The sequence below is a fragment of the Drosophila mauritiana genome, unplaced genomic scaffold (genome assembly GCF_004382145.1).
Source record: "Drosophila mauritiana strain mau12 unplaced genomic scaffold, ASM438214v1 U_272, whole genome shotgun sequence".
Taxonomy (NCBI): Eukaryota; Metazoa; Arthropoda; class Insecta; order Diptera; family Drosophilidae; genus Drosophila; species Drosophila mauritiana.
The window spans coordinates 1-24,847 of NW_022881409.1; the positions used below are offsets into that span (position 1 = coordinate 1).

Consider the following 24,847-nt stretch of genomic DNA (forward strand, 5'->3'; position numbering starts at 1 on the left):
ATGGCGCGCCAGAACTGCCTTGCAGATAAGTGCCATTGATGCCGTCCAAGCCGGGAGAGCGCCTGCTCTTCAACCGGGCAACACATGCATCAACCTCGAATTCTTCGAGGGCCGGTGGGACTTCCTCCGCGATGGCAGTCGGTGCTTCGGACTCCGCAACTGGGAAGAAATTGCGGAGGAGCACTCGTGCACAGTCACCCCAATCAGTGATGAGCTCGCCATTCACGCGGAGGCACCAATCTCCGTGCACTTTCTGCGGCCTCGGCAAATCTGTAGACGCGCCCCATGGGTCGTCGGCATGATCTCCCACGAAGCGTTTCCAGTCATCCATTTTCGCCCTCCCAATGAGCTTCTTGTAGTTGGCTGAGGCCCGCCTCAGCGACCACTACACGCTCTATAGCGGCACCGTCATCACGACACCTTCCATCTTGGAGTAGGCGACGAAGTCTCCGGACTCGCGCCTTGCAGCGCAGAGGTCGGCAGTCCACCAACGTGCTCTCCTGTTGGGCGATCGAATTGACTTTCTTCCCAGCGCAATATCACATACATTATGTACTATACTGCGCAGGGTCGAAACTTGCTGGTCCAACGGCGACTCTGAGAAGTTTTCCGGAAGTTCGGCTGCTCTACTCACCATTTCCTTGAACAATCGCCAACGTGCATTGGAGAAGTTCCAGGACGGCACAGGAGCTATGCTCTCAACTGCGCGCGCGTAGTTGGTTCGGCCACAACAGTAATGATGTTGTGGTCACTCAATTCCCACTCGTCCACTCTCCACTCATATGTGGCCCACATAGATGCTGCCTCATTGACGATTGTCACGTCGATATCGCTAGTAGCTCTGTGATTATCGAACGTGTACACCTCTGTTGACTGGTTTAGGGCGGCGACTCTTGCCTCCAGCATCCACTCTGACAGCAGCTCACCCCGTCTGTAGTTAGCTTGCCCTCGGCATGACGAGAGAGTTTGCTAAGCCACATGGGGACACTGCATTCGCGTCGAGGCCCAGGATTGCGGGGTTCTGCTGGCCTGCAGCAGGACCGCATCCATGTACCGGAGGTACGGTTCCAGAGGTGCATCAAACTGGCAGTATGCGGCGCAAAGAAAGATTGAGCCAAAGCTCCTTTAACGCCAGACATACGCCATAATCCGTGGTGAGGGTCTCCACTGGCATACAGATGGCTTCCTGTTGATCTACTAGGATGGCTGCCTTCCCTCGCCGATCGGTGAAAAATTCTCATTCCTTCAGGCAGCACATCTTCCGTCCGCCGAGATACGGCTCCTGCACCAGCGCGAACATAGACTCCGATCCTGAGTCGGACTCCGAGCTCGATGGTCGCAGCTGCCTCGGCACAGTTCGCTTGGATGAAGCTAAACATTAATGTCTAGCTTGCACCCTCGCCAGCAACGCCCGTATATCGGGCACACGTTCGAGAGCATGTAATGCCCCGAGGGTTGCCCTCTGTGACGGCAGTTCCGGCAGTCCACCGGGTTTTGGCACTTTGCCGCGGTGTGGCCTTGTTGCCCGCACTGGCGGCAGACATTGTCCTTCTGCCGGCATTCGCTGACCTTGTGGTCGAAACCCACGCATCTGTGGCAGGCGTATGTGCGGACCTGTGCTCGGCATCGGAATGAGAACCACTTGATGTAGACACGACCTACATCAAGCTTCGCCATCGCGCGGTCGTCTACCTCTAGCGTTACATTTACTGTGGCGCCGTCGGTTACGTTGGACCACCACCAGGTGCACGGACTTCTTAAATTGGGACATAGTCATTCGCTGTCGAAGTTATTTCCATGCAGCTCCTGCATGAATTCCTCAGGGCCGATAGCTGTGTCGACGTCATAGACGACGACCTTCGGCTTCTCGGCCGCATTCCGTGCCACATTTAGCCCAACTTCAGCGAACCTCTTTGATGCTACCACCTTCTGCAGCTCTCCAACTGAAGGAGTACGAATGATCGCACCACCACCTCGACGGAGCTCACGTACCTCATGTACTCTGACTCCGAGGGAGGGTGCAATCGTTCGCACCTTTTCCGCTATAGCTTTCCCCGATAGCGCAGGGTCGTCGCACTTCACCACCGCTGACCACGTCTCGCGAACCTTGGTGGTCCGCGGGGCAGCGATGGGTGCAACCTGTGGCATCTGGGGAGCATTGGCGGCCGTATTCTTTAACGGATTCGACGACGGCGGCGGCGGTGGCGGCATAGCGAGCCGCGTCTCCAGTTCTCCACACCGGAGCATTAACGCCAGCACCAGCTCATCGTAGCGGCTGATAGCATACGAGAGCTCTTCCGTGTCCACTTCTCCTAGGCTGCGGAAGCTGCTTCTCACCATGCGCTGGGTGGCCGACAGCTCTGCCATCATGGCTGCTTGCCCAGCACGGGCGGCAGCGGTAGCGGCAGTGGCAGTGGTGGCAACAATTTTAGCAGCAGTGGAAACGGCGGAGGCAGCAGTGTGGTCGGCAGCAGGGGCAGCAGTAGGATCAACAGCGGTGGCAGCAGCGTGGGGGGGGGTAGCCGCCCGGGCGTCCTCCAGCGACGAAAACGCCTCCTCCAGTACACCAACGGGTTCTGGCACTCCATTCGATGCCAGGGCAACCAATTTCGCCTGCGTCGGCGCCGAGCTCTTAGAGGCCAGATGGCTTCTGCGCCTGCGTCGTTTGGACTTCCTCGAAGCACTACTTCCGCTCAAGGCACTCACGCTGCTGTCGCTCTCGATCGGCATAACTCCGATGGTGGCTCCTCCTACCGTCGATGCCAGCAACCGTATGCTCGTTTGCTCAGTGACAAAAGGTAGATGCTCTAGAGCTCCACCTATCGGTAGCGTCTGGTAGCACTAAAACTGTCCCTATACACAAACCCTAGCAGTGACTGCCACCAATAAGCTATTTGACAGCTGCTCAAAAAAGCTTACTCGAAAAACTTACTCGTAAGCTCGCTCGCAGCACGTGCGGAGTGGAAAATTTCCAAATAGTTTATTGTTAAAATTTCCAAACCGCTTGTTTTTAACACTCGAACAATTTTCACTCGACTTCCGCGGAGCACTAAATCACCGATTTAATTACTTTCCAACAAGGAAAACTTAGTTATTCGCAATCTGTACACGGCGCAACGAAAACACGTCGTCGTTAATCCCATTCATGCGCGTCACTAATTAGATGACGAGGCATTTGGCTATTTTTTTTTTTTTTTTTTTTGATCGCGGAGTATGGAAATCTATCGAAAGATACTAGGTCTGTCAACACTTCAGTTTCCTAGCATGCACGATTCATTGCTGAACCGAAGTTCCGCAACGCCTACGTACTAAAACCATCCTCATAGCCATTTATATATTACCATTATTTGCGATGTTTATGCCTTTATTGATGTTATGCCAAGACAGCAAGCAAATGTTTTGAACCAAACGTTTTAGCTAAGTCCAATCTCGGGAAAACCCGCTCAGGTACATGAACTGTTTAAAACACCGAGACTGCCTCTCATAACCTGACGCTAATGATATGACTATCATATTTGCTGAGGAGACCCTTCGCTATCAATCTTTTAACGGATTGACCACTCCAATCCCCCTCCAGTTCAGGTGGCAGAATGGAATTCAATGTCACTGCGGCTTCGAATCTGCGACGCAATTCAGTTCGTATGTCCGGTCTGTCGTATCTATTGATTTTGCGCTGGTGCGCATCATCCATAGAGTGTCCGTCTGTCACAATTTGTATGTCGATCACACAATGTGATTTTGTCGTAGTGCCACCAGGTCCGGTTTATTAAGGCCGGATTCGCACTGCAGACTTGGTTCAACAATGACCGCGCAGCCTCTCTCCTCAAGTCCCCGCTTGATTCGATTTACTACGCAGTTGTGTCTAGCTACGCGCCTCCCATGCGATCGGTAACATTTTTGCATTATATGGTTTGTTGTTTCGGGAGCGTCACATCCTGCACGACACTGTCGTTCCAATTCGTGCCTTCCCCTGTAGTACGAGACTTCGTGGGTAGGGCATTATCCGCAGACGAATACCGTCTATATATTCCTTTCCTGTTAGTAAACGCGTGGGTTGATTAACCCACCCGTGTTGCGGTCCCCAATGGCCCGCTTCACGGAGTCCGCTGCCATCAACTGAGAGGTACAATTTGTTCGCCCAATATTTTTCTATGCCGGACGCGATAACAATTCATGTTGTTCTGCAAATAATCTATCTCGGGCCCGTTGTTTTTCGGCTTGAGGAAAGAGCTGGCTACCTCGTTTGCGTGAGGTGAGGCCATTTAATATTACTCAACGTCTTAGCCTTAACATTGGAGCTACCCATCTAAGTGATGGAATTCCGAGACCTCCACTTTTTGGGGGTGCGTGAATGAATGCTATCGGCACATCCAGCGGAAGATTTAGCCATCTTCGCACATAGTATCGTATTAGTTTGTCAGTTTTCGTAGGACGCCTATCGCCACACCCCAAGGGCTAACTTGTGATAGAGCTGTGGGATAAGGACAGTCCTTAGGGCGAACATCCTCTGTTGTGGTTTGAGGGGGGCCTTGTCAATCTTTGTAGCTTTGGACCAATGTCCTCGGCCGGATTGCATCGAACCCTCCCAGTTGCAGTGAAGTTGATGCCTAAGTACTTCCACTCGTCCGTTCGCTTCAATGATGGAATCTCTCTTGAGCCTACGTAAAAGCTCTGTGCCTCTAGCACGGTACACTTCTGTTTCGGCTGGCCCTTAATGCCAACGGTAAAACATTTGTCGGCATTAAGTTTGAGGCCGACGAGAGATAGAAATCCAACGTTCTGTCCAACAATACTTGAAGTCCCATTCGAGTTTCAGCAAATAGTACCAAATCATCTGCAAACGCGGCCGCGTTAGTAATGGCATTTCCGACTCTAGCACCAATTTCGCTGGGTAGGTTTCTAAGTAACCTGTCCATACCAAGTTAAATAGAATAGGAGACAAAGGGTCACCCTGCTTCACTCCTCTAGCAGGGACGAATTCCTCTGAACTCCAACCGTCCCATTGAGACTGGTACGCCACCCTCGTACGTATTCTGTACGTAGTCAACGAAGCCCTTTGGCGCACCATAAGCACGTAAGGTGTCATATATAGATGCATGCGATAGAGAATCGAATGCCTTGCTTACATCTAAATTTGCGATGTAGCAAGATCTAAAGTGCTTATGGCTATGCCTCAAGACTAAGTCAACTATCGTCGCATTATCGGCACATCCGTCGGTAGGTAAGAAGCCCCGCTGGCGCGGGTCCCAATTGATTGATGAGTTCAACCGGGTTGCCAATATTGCATTTAGCTGTCTTACCAGGACTGAAGGCACCGATATTGGACGAAAGTCTTGCGGTCGCTTCGCCGTCACCGTCTTCGGGATGAAGACAGTTCTGGCCAGTCGGATAGAGTGTGGTAGATTGCCGCACCATAGAATTAGGTTCATTATTCGTAGCATAATACCTGACGGCACCTCCCTGGCTGTTTTTGGAGTTATCCCGTCAGGCCCCGGAGATGAAGATAATGAGATTCTTGATGCCCTAAGGTCATGCTCCGTAATAGCAGACCAAACCCTCTCAAGCGAGTGATCCATTTGTATCACTTCTCCACTGCAAGAGCTTGGGCTAGGCTGAGTCATTACTTCTCTCCAGTAGGGAACCATTATTCTTGGCTTGGCATTACCGACTCATCAGTTCCATTTAGCAAGGACTTAATGCATCTTCCTTTATGCTTATCCCAGTTGCGCTGGGTGACAGCATACTGTTGCCTTCTGCTTTCTCTCCTATTTCGAGGTCTCCGAGGAGGTCTCGTCAGCGTGTGTCGTACACCCTGTGCCGGAAAAATTCCTAGGAGATATAGCGATAAGCATTGGAGAGTGGTTTCCTTTCCCTCGAGCTCTGCCCTGTCAATGATCGTTTGTAGCTCTTGGGCTCTCCATTTGGAATGGCATTCTACGGGGCTATACCCACGCAGTGTCCGCAAAATTTCCCTGTTCGACTGTTCGAAGGGAGTGATTGGAGTTGTTTCTGATGTTGTTACTTGGTGGTTTTGCTCACTTCTACTAGGGCGGCGCCTTATGGTTAGATTAGCAACTTCCGGGACGCGAGCTGATTGCCCTCTTATCTGCTCTATTTTCTCCTTATAATCGCCCCTCTGTCTTAGCTTTTTGATGGCTTCGACGCTGCGGTTTGCAAAATACACCGCTAGTTGCTTGTTTATGTGTTTATGTCCATTTGCTGTGAGCTCAACCTCCTTTCTCGCCATCATCCACTTCTCTTCCTCACTCCACCTTGCCTTTATCTCGACACGTCGACGTTCTTCATCAAGTTCGTCTGGGTGCCGAGATCGCATGTGAACACCGAGTCCTCTCTTGCTGTTAAAGGACCGGCCACATACTGTGCAGGGAACCCTAGATAGAGTAGCCGCTGCGTTTGGTTCATATTGGTCCTCCGGGAAGGTGTCCACGGAGGGTCGGGTCGTCATCAGATTGTGTAAATTCATCCGAGGCTCGTTATTTCTATTTGTAGTTCCAATATGAATAAATTTCCTCTGGGGAACCAACCCATCGGAAAAGTTTTGCCGCTCAAATTAGCTGCTAAACAAGTTTAGCATTACCGGGGACCACCACGAGGAGGTTTTGAGTCGACTTGAGTAAAGGAGAGACTTGTGAGTTACAGAGTAAAATTCCCCTTCCGCACACCATATGATATGACTTACGAATTACAGAAAAATACTCCCCCTCTGCTCGCAATTACCCCAGATCCCCTTAAGAGAGTCATAGTTACTCCCGCCGTTGACCCGCGCTTACTTGAATTTCTTCACTTTGACATTCAGAGCACTGGGCAGAAATCACATTGTGTCAACACCCGCTAGGGCCATCACAATGCTTTGTTTTAATTAGACAGTCGGATTCCCCAAGTCCGTGCCAGTTCTGAATTGATTGTTAATTGATAATCGTTATAATTGATAAGAACTAATTGGTTTAACCCAAATAGTATTCTTAAAAATTTTAGCAAGAAAGTTCCACAATTGGCTACGTAACTAAACTATCCGGGGAACAAGTAACTAACATAAATGCTAGAAACTCTATTTACCCAGAACGAGCACATAAACCATGTTATTGTTTCCCAATCAAGCCCGACTATCTCAATCTTCAGAGCCAATCCTTATCCCGAAGTTACGGATCTAATTTGCCGACTTCCCTTACCTACATTATTCTATCGACTAGAGACTCTTCACCTTGGAGACCAGCTGCGGATATTGGTACGGCCTGTTGAGAAGTTTGCGTGTCCCCACCATAAATTTTCAAGGTCCGAGGAGAAAATATCGACACAACAGTATATGTCATGCTCTTCTAGCCCATCTACCATATCTCTCTGCGAAAGACTTCCATGGTAGTACGGCTATAAAACAGAAAAGAAAACTCTTCCGATATCTCTCGACGGCTTCTTTATGGTCGTTCCTGTTGCCAGGATGAGCACGAGGCCCATATTTAATAACAAACGGATACTCAACAGGTTACGGAATTGGAACCGTATTCCCTTTCGTTCAAAATTATTCAAGTGTATTATATTCGCTTTGTTTATATAGTTAGGCATTTTTGTTTTACTTGAAAATTTTCGGCTTTCGCCTTGAACTTAGGACCGACTAACTCGTGATCAACCACTGTTCACACGAAACCCTTCTCCACTTCAGTCCTCCAAGGTCTCATTCGATTATTTGCTACTACCACCAAGATCTGTACCAATGGCAGCTCCATGCAGGCTTACGCCAAACACTTCTACGCATACCATTGTACCTTCCTACTCACTAAAGTTTCAAAATTTATATCACAAGTAATATAAATCATCTACTTTAGCGGTAATGTATAGGTATACAACTTAAGCGCCATCCATTTTAAGGGCTAGTTGCTTCGGCAGGTGAGTTGTTACACACTCCTTAGCGGATTTCGACTTCCATGATCACCGTCCTGCTGTTTTAAGCAACCAACGCCTTTCATGGTATCTGCATGAGTTGTTAATTTGGGCACCGTAACATTACGTTTGGTTCATCCCACAGCGCCAGTTCTGCTTACCAAAAGTGGCCCACTGGGCACATTATATCATAACCTTGAACTTCATATCAAGAAAGTTAAGGTTCTTACCCATTTAAAGTTTGAGAATAGGTTAAGATCGTTTCGACCCTAAGGCCTCTAATCATTCGCTTTACCAGATAAGATTATTTTATATAATATTAAAATGCACCAGCTATCCTGAGGGAAACTTCGGAAGGAACCAGCTACTAGATGGTTCGATTGGTCTTTCGCCCCTATACTCAATTCTGACAATCGATTTGCACGTCAGAACTGTTTCGGTCTTCCATCAGGGTTTCCCCTGACTTCAACCTGATCAAGTATAGTTCACCATCTTTCGGGTCACAGCATATATGCTCAAGGTACGTTCCAGTTAGAGGCATAAATAATATAAATATACATTATACATAACTATATAGAACGCCCCGGGATTGTGTTAATTAGCTATAAATAGCTAAAAAACTAATCCCATTATTAGTCAAGTTAATTACGCTATTAGGTTTACATCCCAATAACTTGCACATATGTTAGACTCCTTGGTCCGTGTTTCAAGACGGGTCCCGAAGGTATCCTGAATCTTTCGCATTGTTAATCATACAAGAGCATATAATAAACACAAAAATCAATGATAATTATGCCATTATATAATTCCGAAAAATTAACGCTCTGTAATAATATAAATCTATCAGCACTTTATCAAATTAATAACATTTATTCTGTGTTAAAATGCAAGCAATTTAATTGGAATAAACTATAAGTTATATTTTATGATAAATTTGGGATATGCTAATAGATTACAATGTCCTTATATGGAAAAAATGCACATTATTCTTAATAATATTATTTAAATATTACAATTTTAATGATGAATTTTCCATAACGGATATTCAGGTTCATCGGGCTTAACCTCTAAGCAGTTTCACGTACTGTTTAACTCTCTATTCAGAGTTCTTTTCAACTTTCCCTCACGGTACTTGTTTACTATCGGTCTCATGGTTATATTTAGTTTTAGATGGAGTTTACCACCCACTTAGTGCTGCACTATCAAGCAACACGACTCTTTGGAAACATCATCTAGTAATCATTAACGTTATACGGGCCTGGCACCCTCTATGGGTAAATGGCCTCATTTAAGAAGGACTTAAATCATTAATTTCTCATACTAGAATATTGACGCTCCATACACTGCATCTCACATTTGCCATATAGACAAAGTGACTTAGTGCTGAACTGTTTTCTTTTCGCTCGCCGCTACTAAGAAAATCCTTGTTAGTTTCTTTTCCTCCCCTAATTAATATGCTTAAATTCAGGGGGTAGTCCCATATGAGTTGAGGTTGTATATATAACTATTTTTTGCCATAAATTCTTTATATATAAATGATAAAACAATCAATTAAATTCGTTATAAATAGTTCCAATAGTTCTTGTAAGCAAAGTTATTTTTTATCCATTTAACGAACCAACGAAGAATAATAACAAAACCAAGATTTTTCTTTTTCCGAATCATTAATAAGAGACAATTCTAGATGAAAAATATTTCAATTTTTTATGCTAGACATTTCTCAGTATTATTTGATTGAAAAAGAAAATATTTCTCTTCGTTTTTCACATTCAAATGTGAGATAATGTTTTTCATTTCTTTTTTAATATTATGAATAAAATCATTATTTAATCCAATAATATACCATATGCTTATAAAAAATTTATAAACAACTTAATTAGCATAGTCTTACAACCCTCAACCATATGTAGTCCAAGCAGCACTATAAAATTAATTAAAGTACATAACAGCATGGACTGCGATATGCGTTCAAAATGTCGATGTTCATGTGTCCTGCAGTTCACACGATGACGCACAGTTTGCTGCGTTCTTCATCGACCCATGAGCCGAGTGATCCACCGCTTAGAGTTTTATAATTCATTTTTATATAATATCAATATTGTTTTTATTGAAAGAAATTAAAAATACACCATTTTACTGGCATATATCAATTCCTTCAATAAATTTATTTTTATACCTAAAAATAAATGTTGCGATATGTCTTAGTTTCATATAAGCATTATGTATCATAAAAATCTGGTTATGGTTTGCTATTTTGGGTGACACATACTGCAAAATTTATATAAAACATTAACCTGATGGATGACAGGTACAAACATTGTATATTTTAGGTTGTTGCATTAGCCAACGTATGCTCATAACATAGATGAACAATACATATTCGCAACGCGTGTATATTATGGTCCATATACACACACACTTATTTTGAATACCACATTCAAAATTATTTTAATTTTAATTCGACTTCTACTTTCAAATTTTGTTCAGTTTCTTCGATTTCCATTTTCGAGAATTTGTTTTTATAGGAAACGCCATTGTTGTAGTAGGTACTGCCACAAATACGCACAACAACATTAATAATGTTAAAGTCTTTTTATGAGGTTGCCAAGCCCCACATATAAAATAAAAGCCATCTTCATTTTATTTTGACTTTAACTTTTGATTCCGTGGAATCATTTTGTAATATTTTTATTTTGGTAAATTGTATTTATTTGTATTATAACAAATGTTTATTAACGATAAGGATATTATACAATAATGATCCTTCCGCAGGTTCACCTACGGAAACCTTGTTACGACTTTTACTTCCTCTAAATAATCAAGTTCGGTCAACTTTTGCGAAACAACCGTAACACGCAAGGCGTCACAGTGATCACGTCCGGAGACCTCACTAAATAATTCAATCGGTAGTAGCGACGGGCGGTGTGTACAAAGGGCAGGGACGTAATCAATGCGAGTTAATGACTCACACTTACTGGGAATTCCAAGTTCATGTGAACAGTTTCAGTTCACAATCCCAAGCATGAAAGTGGTTCAGCGGTTTACCCGGACCTCTCGGTCTAGGAAATACACGTTGATACTTTCATTGTAGCGCGCGTGCAGCCCAGGACATCTAAGGGCATCACAGACCTGTTATTGCTCAATCTCATTATTGCTAGACGCAATTTGTCCATTTAAGAAGCTAGTGTCCTTATAATGGGACAAACCAACAGGTACGGCTCCACTTACATAAACACATTCAAACACAATAAACATTTTACTGCCACCATGAATGAAGGCTACATAAGCTTCAGCACCATAATCCTGAAGATATCTATTTAATATATTTGAGTCTCGTTCGTTATCGGAATTAACCAGACAAATCACTCCACGAACTAAGAACGGCCATGCACCACCACCCATAGATTCGAGAAAGAGCTATCAATCTGTCTTACACACTTATGTTCGGACCTGGTAAGTTTTCCCGTGTTGAGTCAAATTAAGCCGCAGGCTCCACTCCTGGTGGTGCCCTTCCGTCAATTCCTTTAAGTTTCAGCTTTGCAACCATACTTCCCCCGGAGCCCAAAAGCTTTGGTTTCCCGGGAAGCGACTGAGAGAGCCATAAAAGTAGCTACACCCAATTGCTAGCTGGCATCGTTTATGGTTAGAACTAGGGCGGTATCTGATCGCCTTCGAACCTCTAACTTTCGTTCTTGATTAATGAAAACATCTTTGGCAAATGCTTTCGCTTAAGTTAGTCTTACGACGGTCCAAGAATTTCACCTCTCGCGTCGTAATACTAATGCCCCCAAACTGCTTCTATTAATCATTACCTCTTGATCTGAAAACCAATGAAAGCAGAACAGAGGTCTTATTTCATTATCCCATGCACAGAATATTCAGGCATTTGAAGCCTGCTTTAAGCACTCTAATTTGTTCAAAGTAATAGTACCGGCCCACAATAACACTCGTTTAAGAGCACTAGTGCAGGTTTTTAAATAGGAGGAACATATGAAAAAATACAAGTATTTAATCACATATAAGAACTCCACCGGTAATACGCTTACATACATAAAGGTATAGTACTAACCACAATTGTAAGTTGTACTACCCGTATGAAGCACAAGTTCAACTACGAACGTTTTAACCGCAACAACTTTAATATACGCTATTGGAGCTGGAATTACCGCGGCTGCTGGCACCAGACTTGCCCTCCAATTGGTCCTTGTTAAAGGATTTAAAGTGTACTCATTCCAATTACAGGGCCTCGGATATGAGTCCTGTATTGTTATTTTTCGTCACTACCTCCCCGAGCTGGGAGTGGGTAATTTACGCGCCTGCTGCCTTCCTTAGATGTGGTAGCCGTTTCTCAGGCTCCCTCTCCGGAATCGAACCCTGATTCCCCGTTACCCGTTGCAACCATGGTAGTCCTAGATACTACCATCAAAAGTTGATAGGGCAGACATTTGAAAGATCTGTCGTCGGTACAAGACCATACGATCTGCATGTTATCTAGAGTTCAACCAATATAACGATCTTGCGATCGCTTGGTTTTAGCCTAATAAAAGCACATGTCCCATAAGGTTCATGTTTTAATTGCATGTATTAGCTCTAGAATTACCACAGTTATCCAAGTAACTGTTAACGATCTAAGGAACCATAACTGATATAATGAGCCTTTTGCGGTTTCACTTTTAATTCGTGTGTACTTAGACATGCATGGCTTAATCTTTGAGACAAGCATATAACTACTGGCAGGATCAACCAGAATAATGTTTTTCCTTCATATTCCATTCATATATTTTGAATCGAAATAAGCAATATAATAGATATATAGATATATAGATTTTTCACTTTATATAATTCCATGATTTTTATTATATTGAATAAAATTCAATATTTCGCCTTTGGGTAAAATTTTAAATATATAAGTAAAAAATCCATTCGATTACGGCCATTTTTATATAGCATTCGTAATCCATATTTTCATTTTTAATTTATACTTGTTTTACCAATATAACAAGAATTTCATCTAATTATTGTAATATATATATTTCTATAATTTTATCTTTTTATACATACATATTTCATTATAAAATATCATTTTATTTCCAACATACATAATTATTGTATCCACACATGTACAATTTTTGTTTAACCAATATAAATATTAAGTTAAATCATTTGCATTTTGAAGATAAATTTAAAATTTATCTCTTTTCATATATATCTCTGGTAATATATAACATAAAACCAAGCGCATATGATAATATTTCCACATTTAATATATAATTTTATATTTCTTTCATAAGAATCCATATTTGTATTATACCGTAACGATATAATAATCCAACTATACGGCAGGTAATAAATTAATATTTGCCTGCCTCCAAAAATTAACGATAATATATGGAAACGATTTGTTATTCTATATATAATAGAAACTTGACTTTTGTTTCAACGATATTATCTATAAAGCGTATATTCCTATTATCCGCGGAGCCAAGTCCCGTGTTCTATAGAACTGAGAAACAAATTTGTACGGATAATAATATACTTTATTGTATGTAACCAATATAAACATAATCCGAAATAAATATTTCGAATAATGCGGGAGGTCGGCAACCACTGCCTACCTATAGTAGTTTTTGAACCCGCTGTCCTCAAAGCGGGTATTTTCAATTCCGTTTGCCACCCAACATACGGGCTATTCTCTTATATATTAAGAGATTATAGGAACATTTCATTTTTTTTCCATTATTCATATATAATATGATTATTTTTTCCCTTATACATATAATAATTAATCATTTTCATATGTATATTATTTAATTTACTCATATTATTGCCAAAATCATATGAATACATAAGTTTTGAACAATATGAGAGGTCGGCAACCACTGCCTACCTATAGTAGTTTTTGAACCCTCTGTCGTAATTCCGGTCGTTTACACTACTATACCCTCTCACTATAATGGCTTTTCTCTATAATACTAAGAGAATGTGGGATATTTTCAGCATTTTTTCCCTTATACATATAATAATTAATCATTTTCATATGTATATTATTTAATTTACTCATATTATTGCCAAAATCATATGAATACATAAGTTTTGAACAATATGAGAGGTCGGCAACCACTGCCTACCTATAGTAGTTTTTGAACCCTCTGTCGTAATTCCGGTCGTTTACACTACTATACCCTCTCACTATAATGGCTTTTCTCTATAATACTAAGAGAATGTGGGATATTTTCAGCATTTTTTCCCTTATACATATAATAATTAATCATTTTCATATGTATATTATTTAATTTACTCATATTATTGCCAAAATCATATGAATACATAAGTTTTGAACAATATGAGAGGTCGGCAACCACTGCCTACCTATAGTAGTTTTTGAACCCTCTGTCGTAATTCCGGTCGTTTACACTACTATACCCTCTCACTATAATGGCTTTTCTCTATAATACTAAGAGAATGTGGGATATTTCAGCATTTTTTCCCTATACATATAATAATTAATCATTTTCATATGTATATTATTTAATTTACTCATATTATTGCCAAAATCATATGAATACATAAGTTTTGAACAATATGAGAGGTCGGCAACCACTGCCTACCTATAGTAGTTTTTGAACCCTCTGTCGTAATTCCGGTCGTTTACACTACTATACCCTCTCACTATAATGGCTTTTCTCTATATACTAAGAGAATGTGGGATATTTCAGCATTTTTTCCCTATACATATAATAATTAATAATTTTCATATGTATATTATTTAATTTACTCATATAATTGCCAAAATCATATGAATACATAAGTTTTGAACAATATGAGAGGTCGGCAACCACTGCCTACCTATAGTAGTTTTTGAACCCTCTGTCGTAATTCCGGTCGTTTACACTACTATACCCTCTCACTATAATGGCTTTTCTCTATAATACTAAGAGAATGTGGGAATATTTCAGCATTTTTTCCCCTATACATATAATAATTAATAATTTTCATATGTATATTATTTAATTTACTCATATAATTGCCAAAATCATATGAATACATAAGTTTTGAACAATATGAGAGGTCGGCAACCACTGCCTACCTATAGTAGTTTTTGAACCCTCTGTCGTAATTCCGGTCGTTTACACTACTATACCCTCTCACTATAATGGCTTTTCTCTATAATACTAAGAGAATGTGGGAATATTTCAGCATTTTTTCCCCTATACATATAATAATTAATAATTTTCATATGTATATTATTTAATTTACTCATATAATTGCCAAAATCATATAAATACATAAGTTTTGAACAATATCAGAGGTCAGCAACGGTCTTTCCTCTATAATACTAAGATAATATGGGAATATTTTCAGCATTTTTTCCCTTATACATTTATACATATAATAATTAATCATTTTCATATGTATATTATTTAATTTACTCATATTATTGCCAAAATCATATAAATACATAAGTTTTGAACAATATCAGAGGTCAGCAACGGTCTTTCCTCTATAATACTAAGATAATGTGGGAATATTTCATCATTTTTTCCTTTATACATTTATACATATAATATTTAATCATTTTATATGTATATTATTTAATTTACTCATATAATTGCCAAAATCATATAAATACATAAGTTTTGAACAATATCAGAGGTCGGCAACGGTCTTTCCTCTATAATACTAAGATAATATGGGAATATTTCAGCATTTTTTCCCTTATACATATAATAATTAATCATTTTCATATGTATATTATTTAATTTACTCGTATAATTGCCAAAATCCTATGAAGACATAAGAGAATACAATATGAGAGGTCGGCGCAACCATAATATAGTAGTTGATGACGAGGTGTTTGGCAACTTGATACAATTCTTTAAAAAGTCTTTATATTAATTATATGATAGGGACAATATCATATGCGTCACTAAATTGATGACGAGGTGTTTGGCAACGTGACACAAATCATTAAAGTCTTTATATTAATTATATGATAGAGACAATATCATATGCGTCACTAAATTGATGACGAGGTATTTGGCAACTTGATAGAATTCTTTAAAGTCTTTATATCAAAAATTATATGATAGGGACAATATCATATGCGTCACTAAATTGATGACGAGGTGTTTGGCAACTTGACACAATTCATTAAAGTCTTTATATTAATTATATGATAGAGACAATATCATATGCGTCACTAAATTGATGACGAGGTATTTGGCAACTTGATACAATTCTTTAAAGTTTTTATATCAAAAATTATATGATAGGGACAATATCATATGCGTCACTAAATTGATGACGAGGTGTTTGGCAACTTGACACAATTCATTAAAGTCTTTATATTAATTATATGATAGGGACAATATCATATGCGTCACTAAATTGATGACGAGGTATTTGGCAACTTGATAAATTCTTTAAAGTTTTATATCAAAAATTATATGATAGGGACAATATCATATGCGTCACTAAATTGATGACGAGGTGTTTGGCAACTTGACACAATTCATTAAAGTCTTTATATTAATTATATGATAGGGACAATATCATATGCGTCACTAAATTGATGACGAGGTATTTGGCAACTTGATACAATTCTTTAAAGTTTTTATATCAAAAATTATATGATAGGGACAATATCATATGCGTCACTAAATTGATGACGAGGTGTTTGGCAACTTGACACAATTCATTAAAGTCTTTATATTAATTATATGATAGGGACAATATCATATGCGTCACTAAATTGATGACGAGGTATTTGGCAACGTGATAGAATTCTTTAAAGTCTTTATATCAAAAATTATACGATAGGGACAATATCATATGCGTCACTAAATTGATGACGAGGTATTTGGCAACTTGATATAATTCTTTAAAGTCTTTATATCAAAAATTATATGATAGGGACAATATCATATGCGTCACTAAATTGATGACGAGGTGTTTGTTTGGCTACAGGAAAAATCATTTATTTATCGAATCATCAAGCAAAGGATAAGCTTCAGTGGATCGCAGTATGGCAGCTGCTCAACCACTTACAACACCTTGCCTGTTACAAAAGTCGTTTACAATTGATTCTAGGCTTTGTCATTGTATTAAATAATGCTTTTATATGTAACTAGCGCGGCATCAGGTGATCGAAGATCCTCCTAATTTACTATGTTACAAATTACATTGGCATCACATCCATTGTCGTTTATAAAATAAATTATAAACTTTAAATGGTTTAGAAGCCATACAATGCAAATTGCCCCTTATTTATCATTGCAGTCCAGCACGGATACGACCTTAGAGGCGTTCAGGCATAATCCAACGGACGTAGCGTCATACCACTGTTCGCTCGAACAAGTATTGTGCCATTGGTCCGTACCTGCGGTTCCTCTCGTACTACGCAGGAATGCTGTCGCAACAACGTTTTGTCATTAGTAGGGTAAAACTAACCTGTCTCACGACGGTCTAAACCCAGCTCACGTTCCCTTGCATGGGTGAACAATCCAACGCTTGGTGAATTTTGCTTCACAATGATAGGAAGAGCCGACATCGAAGGATCAAAAAGCGACGTCGCTATGAACGCTTGGCCGCCACAAGCCAGTTATCCCTATGGTAACTTTTCTGACACCTCTTGTTAAAAACTCTTTAAACCAAAAGGATCGATAGGCCGAGCTTTTGCTGTCCCTGTGTGTACTGAACACCGAGATCAAGTCAGCATTTGCCCTTTTGCTCTATGTGTGGTTTCTGTCCGCACTGAGCTGGCCTTGGGACACCTCCGTTATTATTTGAGAGATGTACCGCCCCAGTCAAACTCCCTACCTGGCAATGTCCTTGAATTGGATCATACCTGAGTAATTGGAGTTATACCAAATTTTCAAATCAAAAATACATAAATGCATCGTTTTATTAAAGAATTTGTTTGCGATTATATAACAAACTCGTGATACTTTGATCAAGAAGCTTGCATCAAAACCCAATACCATAAGATATAATAAATATATCCGTATAATGGCTAGGAAATGATACACGTTCCATTTAATCAAGTAAGTAAGGAAACAATAAGAGTAGTGGTATTTCATTGACGATACCAAACCGAGGTCTAATATCTCCCACTTATTCTACACCTCTTATGTCTCCTTACACTGCCAGATTAGAGTCAAGCTCAAAAGGGTCTTCTTTCCCCGCTAATTATTCCAAGCCCGTTCCCTTGGCTGTGGTTTCGCTAGATAGTAGATAGGGACAGTAGGAATCTCGTTAATCCATTCATGCGCGTCACTAATTAGATGACGAGGCATTTGGCTACCTTAAGAGAGTCATAGTTACTCCCGCCGTTGACCCGCGCTTACTTGAATTTCTTCACTTTGACATTCAGAGCACTGGGCAGAAATCACATTGTGTCAACACCCGCTAGGGCCATCACAATGCTTTGTTTTAATTAGACAGTCGGATTCCCCAAGTCCGTGCCAGTTCTGAATTGATTGTTAATTGATAATCGTTATAATTGATAAGAACTAATTGGTTTAACCCAAATAGTATTCTTAAAAATTTTAGCAAGAAAGTTCCACAATTGGCTACGTAACTAAACTATCCGGGGAACAAGTAACTAACATAAATGCTAGAAACTCTATTTACCCAGAACGAGCACATAAACCATGTTATTGTTTCCCAATCAAGCCCGACTATCTCAATCTTCAGAGCCAATCCTTATCCCGAAGTTACGGATCTAATTTGCCGACTTCCCTTACCTACATTATTCTATCGACTAGAGACTCTTCACCTTGGAGACCAGCTGCGGATATTGGTACGGCCTGTTGAGAAGTTTGCGTGTCCCCACCATAAATTTTCAAGGTCCGAGGAGAAAATATCGACACAACAGTATATGTCATGCTCTTCTAGCCCATCTACCATATCTCTCTGCGAAAGACTTCCATGGTAGTACGGCTATAAAACAGAAAAGAAAACTCTTCCGATATCTCTCGACGGCTTCTTTATGGTCGTTCCTGTTGCCAGGATGAGCACGAGGCCCATATTTAATAACAAACGGATACTCAACAGGTTACGGAATTGGAACCGTATTCCCTTTCGTTCAAAATTATTCAAGTGTATTATATTCGCTTTGTTTATATAGTTAGGCATTTTTGTTTTACTTGAAAATTTTCGGCTTTCGCCTTGAACTTAGGACCGACTAACTCGTGATCAACCACTGTTCACACGAAACCCTTCTCCACTTCAGTCCTCCAAGGTCTCATTCGATTATTTGCTACTACCACCAAGATCTGTACCAATGGCAGCTCCATGCAGGCTTACGCCAAACACTTCTACGCATACCATTGTACCTTCCTACTCACTAAAGTTTCAAAATTTATATCACAAGTAATATAAATCATCTACTTTAGCGGTAATGTATAGGTATACAACTTAAGCGCCATCCATTTTAAGGGCTAGTTGCTTCGGCAGGTGAGTTGTTACACACTCCTTAGCGGATTTCGACTTCCATGATCACCGTCCTGCTGTTTTAAGCAACCAACGCCTTTCATGGTATCTGCATGAGTTGTTAATTTGGGCACCGTAACATTACGTTTGGTTCATCCCACAGCGCCAGTTCTGCTTACCAAAAGTGGCCCACTGGGCACATTATATCATAACCTTGAACTTCATATCAAGAAAGTTAAGGTTCTTACCCATTTAAAGTTTGAGAATAGGTTAAGATCGTTTCGACCCTAAGGCCTCTAATCATTCGCTTTACCAGATAAGATTATTTTATATAATATTAAAATGCACCAGCTATCCTGAGGGAAACTTCGGAAGGAACCAGCTACTAGATGGTTCGATTGGTCTTTCGCCCCTATACTCAATTCTGACAATCGATTTGCACGTCAGAACTGTTTCGGTCTTCCATCAGGGTTTCCCCTGACTTCAACCTGATCAAGTATAGTTCACCATCTTTCGGGTCACAGCATATATGCTCAAGGTACGTTCCAGTTAGAGGCATAAATAATATAAATATACATTATACATAACTATATAGAACGCCCCGGGATTGTGTTAATTAGCTATAAATAGCTAAAAAACTAATCCCATTATTAGTCAAGTTAATTACGCTATTAGGTTTACATCCCAATAACTTGCACATATGTTAGACTCCTTGGTCCGTGTTTCAAGACGGGTCCCGAAGGTATCCTGAATCTTTCGCATTGTTAATCATACAAGAGCATATAATAAACACAAAAATCAATGATAATTATGCCATTATATAATTCCGAAAAATTAACGCTCTGTAATAATATAAATCTATCAGCACTTTATCAAATTAATAACATTTATTCTGTGTTAAAATGCAAGCAATTTAATTGGAATAAACTATAAGTTATATTTTATGATAAATTTGGGATATGCTAATAGATTACAATGTCCTTATATGGAAAAAATGCACATTATTCTTAATAATATTATTTAAATATTACAATTTTAATGATGAATTTTCCATAACGGATATTCAGGTTCATCGGGCTTAACCTCTAAGCAGTTTCACGTACTGTTTAACTCTCTATTCAGAGTTCTTTTCAACTTTCCCTCACGGTACTTGTTTACTATCGGTCTCATGGTTATATTTAGTTTTAGATGGAGTTTACCACCCACTTAGTGCTGCACTATCAAGCAACACGACTCTTTGGAAACATCATCTAGTAATCATTAACGTTATACGGGCCTGGCACCCTCTATGGGTAAATGGCCTCATTTAAGAAGGACTTAAATCATTAATTTCTCATACTAGAATATTGACGCTCCATACACTGCATCTCACATTTGCCATATAGACAAAGTGACTTAGTGCTGAACTGTTTTCTTTTCGCTCGCCGCTACTAAGAAAATCCTTGTTAGTTTCTTTTCCTCCCCTAATTAATATGCTTAAATTCAGGGGTAGTCCCATATGAGTTGAGGTTGTATATATAACTATTTTTGCCATAAATTCTTTATATATAAATGATAAAACAATCAATTAAATTCGTTATAAATAGTTCCAATAGTTCTTGTAAGCAAAGTTATTTTTTATCCATTTAACGAACCAACGAAGAATAATAACAAAACCAAGATTTTTCTTTTTCCGAATCATTAATAAGAGACAATTCTAGATGAAAAATATTTCAATTTTTTATGCTAGACATTTCTCAGTATTATTTGATTGAAAAAGAAAATATTTCTCTTCGTTTTTCACATTCAAATGTGAGATAATGTTTTTCATTTCTTTTTTAATATTATGAATAAAATCATTATTTAATCCAATAATATACCATATGCTTATAAAAAATTTATAAACAACTTAATTAGCATAGTCTTACAACCCTCAACCATATGTAGTCCAAGCAGCACTATAAAATTAATTAAAGTACATAACAGCATGGACTGCGATATGCGTTCAAAATGTCGATGTTCATGTGTCCTGCAGTTCACACGATGACGCACAGTTTGCTGCGTTCTTCATCGACCCATGAGCCGAGTGATCCACCGCTTAGAGTTTTATAATTCATTTTTATATAATATCAATATTGTTTTTATTGAAAGAAATTAAAAATACACCATTTTACTGGCATATATCAATTCCTTCAATAAATTTATTTTTATACCTAAAAATAAATGTTGCGATATGTCTTAGTTTCATATAAGCATTATGTATCATAAAAATCTGGTTATGGTTTGCTATTTTGGGTGACACATACTGCAAAATTTATATAAAACATTAACCTGATGGATGACAGGTACAAACATTGTATATTTTAGGTTGTTGCATTAGCCAACGTATGCTCATAACATAGATGAACAATACATATTCGCAACGCGTGTATATTATGGTCCATATACACACACACTTATTTTGAATACCACATTCAAAATTATTTTAATTTTAATTCGACTTCTACTTTCAAATTTTGTTCAGTTTCTTCGATTTCCATTTTCGAGAATTTGTTTTTATAGGAAACGCCATTGTTGTAGTAGGTACTGCCACAAATACGCACAACAACATTAATAATGTTAAAGTCTTTTTATGAGGTTGCCAAGCCCCACATATAAAATAAAAGCCATCTTCATTTTATTTTGACTTTAACTTTTGATTCCGTGGAATCATTTTGTAATATTTTTATTTTGGTAAATTGTATTTATTTGTATTATAACAAATGTTTATTAACGATAAGGATATTATACAATAATGATCCTTCCGCAGGTTCACCTACGGAAACCTTGTTACGACTTTTACTTCCTCTAAATAATCAAGTTCGGTCAACTTTTGCGAAACAACCGTAACACGCAAGGCGTCACAGTGATCACGTCCGGAGACCTCACTAAATAATTCAATCGGTAGTAGCGACGGGCGGTGTGTACAAAGGGCAGGGACGTAATCAATGCGAGTTAATGACTCACACTTACTGGGAATTCCAAGTTCATGTGAACAGTTTCAGTTCACAATCCCAAGCATGAAAGTGGTTCAGCGGTTTACCCGGACCTCTCGGTCTAGGAAATACACGTTGATACTTTCATTGTAGCGCGCGTGCAGCCCAGGACATCTAAGGGCATCACAGACCTGTTATTGCTCAATCTCATTATTGCTAGACGCAATTTGTCCATTTAAGAAGCTAGTGTCCTTATAATGGGACAAACCAACAGGTACGGCTCCACTTACATAAACACATTCAAACACAATAAACATTTTACTGCCACCATGAATGAAGGCTACATAAGCTTCAGCACCATAATCCTGAAGATATCTATTTAATATATTTGAGTCTCGTTCGTTATCGGAATTAACCAGACAAATCACTCCACGAACTAAGAACGGCCATGCACCACCACCCATAGATTCGAGAAAGAGCTATCAATCTGTCTTACACACTTATGTTCGGACCTGGTAAGTTTTCCCGTGTTGAGTCAAATTAAGCCGCAGGCTCCACTCCTGGTGGTGCCCTTCCGTCAATTCCTTTAAGTTTCAGCTTTGCAACCATACTTCCCCCGGAGCCCAAAAGCTTTGGTTTCCCGGGAAGCGACTGAGAGAGCCATAAAAGTAGCTACACCCAATTGCTAGCTGGCATCGTTTATGGTTAGAACTAGGGCGGTATCTGATCGCCTTCGAACCTCTAACTTTCGTTCTTGATTAATGAAAACATCTTTGGCAAATGCTTTCGCTTAAGTTAGTCTTACGACGGTCCAAGAATTTCACCTCTCGCGTCGTAATACTAATGCCCCCAAACTGCTTCTATTAATCATTACCTCTTGATCTGAAAACCAATGAAAGCAGAACAGAGGTCTTATTTCATTATCCCATGCACAGAATATTCAGGCATTTGAAGCCTGCTTTAAGCACTCTAATTTGTTCAAAGTAATAGTACCGGCCCACAATAACACTCGTTTAAGAGCACTAGTGCAGGTTTTTAAATAGGAGGAACATATGAAAAAATACAAGTATTTAATCACATATAAGAACTCCACCGGTAATACGCTTACATACATAAAGGTATAGTACTAACCACAATTGTAAGTTGTACTACCCGTATGAAGCACAAGTTCAACTACGAACGTTTTAACCGCAACAACTTTAATATACGCTATTGGAGCTGGAATTACCGCGGCTGCTGGCACCAGACTTGCCCTCCAATTGGTCCTTGTTAAAGGATTTAAAGTGTACTCATTCCAATTACAGGGCCTCGGATATGAGTCCTGTATTGTTATTTTTCGTCACTACCTCCCCGAGCTGGGAGTGGGTAATTTACGCGCCTGCTGCCTTCCTTAGATGTGGTAGCCGTTTCTCAGGCTCCCTCTCCGGAATCGAACCCTGATTCCCCGTTACCCGTTGCAACCATGGTAGTCCTAGATACTACCATCAAAAGTTGATAGGGCAGACATTTGAAAGATCTGTCGTCGGTACAAGACCATACGATCTGCATGTTATCTAGAGTTCAACCAATATAACGATCTTGCGATCGCTTGGTTTTAGCCTAATAAAAGCACATGTCCCATAAGGTTCATGTTTTAATTGCATGTATTAGCTCTAGAATTACCACAGTTATCCAAGTAACTGTTAACGATCTAAGGAACCATAACTGATATAATGAGCCTTTTGCGGTTTCACTTTTAATTCGTGTGTACTTAGACATGCATGGCTTAATCTTTGAGACAAGCATATAACTACTGGCAGGATCAACCAGAATAATGTTTTTCCTTCATATTCCATTCATATATTTTGAATCGAAATAAGCAATATAATAGATATATAGATATATAGATTTTTCACTTTATATAATTCCATGATTTTTATTATATTGAATAAAATTCAATATTTCGCCTTTGGGTAAAATTTTAAATATATAAGTAAAAAAATCCATTCGATTACGGCCATTTTTATATAGCATTCGTAATCCATATTTTCATTTTTAATTTATACTTGTTTTACCAATATAACAAGAATTTCATCTAATTATTGTAATATATATATTTCTATAATTTTATCTTTTTATACATACATATTTCATTATAAAATATCATTTTATTTCCAACATACATAATTATTGTATCCACACATGTACAATTTTTGTTTAACCAATATAAATATTAAGTTAAATCATTTGCATTTTGAAGATAAATTTAAAATTTATCTCTTTTCATATATATCTCTGGTAATATATAACATAAAACCAAGCGCATATGATAATATTTCCACATTTAATATATAATTTTATATTTCTTTCATAAGAATCCATATTTGTATTATACCGTAACGATATAATAATCCAACTATACGGCAGGTAATAAATTAATATTTGCCTGCCTCCAAAAATTAACGATAATATATGGAAACGATTTGTTATTCTATATATAATAGAAACTTGACTTTTGTTTCAACGATATTATCTATAAAGCGTATATTCCTATTATCCGCGGAGCCAAGTCCCGTGTTCTATAG

General features: G+C 39.3%; 5 non-coding genes across 5 annotated transcripts; all 5 read right to left on the minus strand.

Moving 5' to 3' along the window:
- Positions 1–9,786: 9,786 nt before the first annotated feature.
- On the minus strand, positions 9,787–9,965 carry LOC117149656. The gene has a single exon (XR_004460436.1). It is a non-coding gene; the product is annotated as a 5.8S ribosomal RNA (ribosomal RNA).
- Positions 9,966–10,651: 686 nt separating this feature from the next.
- LOC117149658 lies at positions 10,652–12,646 on the minus strand. Its single transcript, XR_004460438.1, has one exon. It is a non-coding gene; the product is annotated as a small subunit ribosomal RNA (ribosomal RNA).
- A 4,234-nt stretch (positions 12,647–16,880) lies between these two features.
- LOC117149661 lies at positions 16,881–20,841 on the minus strand. The gene has a single exon (XR_004460440.1). It is a non-coding gene; the product is annotated as a large subunit ribosomal RNA (ribosomal RNA).
- Positions 20,842–21,235: 394 nt separating this feature from the next.
- LOC117149657 lies at positions 21,236–21,414 on the minus strand. The gene has a single exon (XR_004460437.1). It is a non-coding gene; the product is annotated as a 5.8S ribosomal RNA (ribosomal RNA).
- A 686-nt stretch (positions 21,415–22,100) lies between these two features.
- LOC117149660 lies at positions 22,101–24,095 on the minus strand. The gene has a single exon (XR_004460439.1). It is a non-coding gene; the product is annotated as a small subunit ribosomal RNA (ribosomal RNA).
- Positions 24,096–24,847: the final 752 nt, after the last annotated feature.